The following is a 625-nucleotide window of genomic DNA, read 5'->3' as shown; positions in this document are numbered from 1 at the left end:
CATCAACCTCCCTATACTTCCCCCCCAAAAGAAAAAGAACAGCAAGAAGCAATTGAACATACTGATGAAGTACAAAATGAAATAGACAGACTTAAAGAACAAGCCAGTGAGGAGATCTTGAAAGCAGAACAGAAATATAATAAACTCCACCAACCATTTTTTTCAGAAGAGGTCAGAATTGATCACCAAAATCCCAAATTTTGGGGGAACAACATTCGTCAACCATCCGCAAGTGTCTGCACTGCTTGGGGAGGAAGATGAAGAGGTGCTGCATTATTTGACCAGAGTTGAAGTGACAGAATTTGAAGATATTAAATCAGGTTACAGAATTGATTTTTATTTTGATGAAAATCCTTATTTTGAAAATAAAGTTCTTTCCAAAGAATTTCATCTGAATGAGAATGGTGATCCATCTTCAAAGTCCACTGAAATCCAATGGAAATCTGGAAAGGATTTGATGCAACGTTCAAGTCCAACACAGGATAAAGCCAGCAGGAAGAGGCGGCATGAGGAACCAGAGAGCTTCTCTACCTGGTTGACTGACCATTCTGATGCAGGTACAGGTGAGTTAGGAGAAGCCATCAAAGATGATATTTGGCCAAATCCATTACAGGACTACTTGGTT

The 625-nt window shown here is 39.4% G+C and overlaps 1 pseudogene across 1 annotated transcript; it reads left to right on the top strand.

Annotated features, from left to right (window-relative positions):
- Window positions 1-3: 3 nt before the first annotated feature.
- LOC103584832 lies at window positions 4-619 on the top strand (annotated as a pseudogene). The gene has a single exon (XR_550022.1). The product of XR_550022.1 is annotated as a protein SET-like (transcript).
- The last annotated feature ends 6 nt before the right edge of the window (window positions 620-625 follow it).

Source organism: Galeopterus variegatus, unplaced genomic scaffold (genome assembly GCF_000696425.1).
Source record: "Galeopterus variegatus unplaced genomic scaffold, G_variegatus-3.0.2 Scaffold133982, whole genome shotgun sequence".
NCBI classification, from domain to species: Eukaryota; Metazoa; Chordata; class Mammalia; order Dermoptera; family Cynocephalidae; genus Galeopterus; species Galeopterus variegatus.
This window is presented reverse-complemented; position numbering and strand designations above follow the sequence as displayed.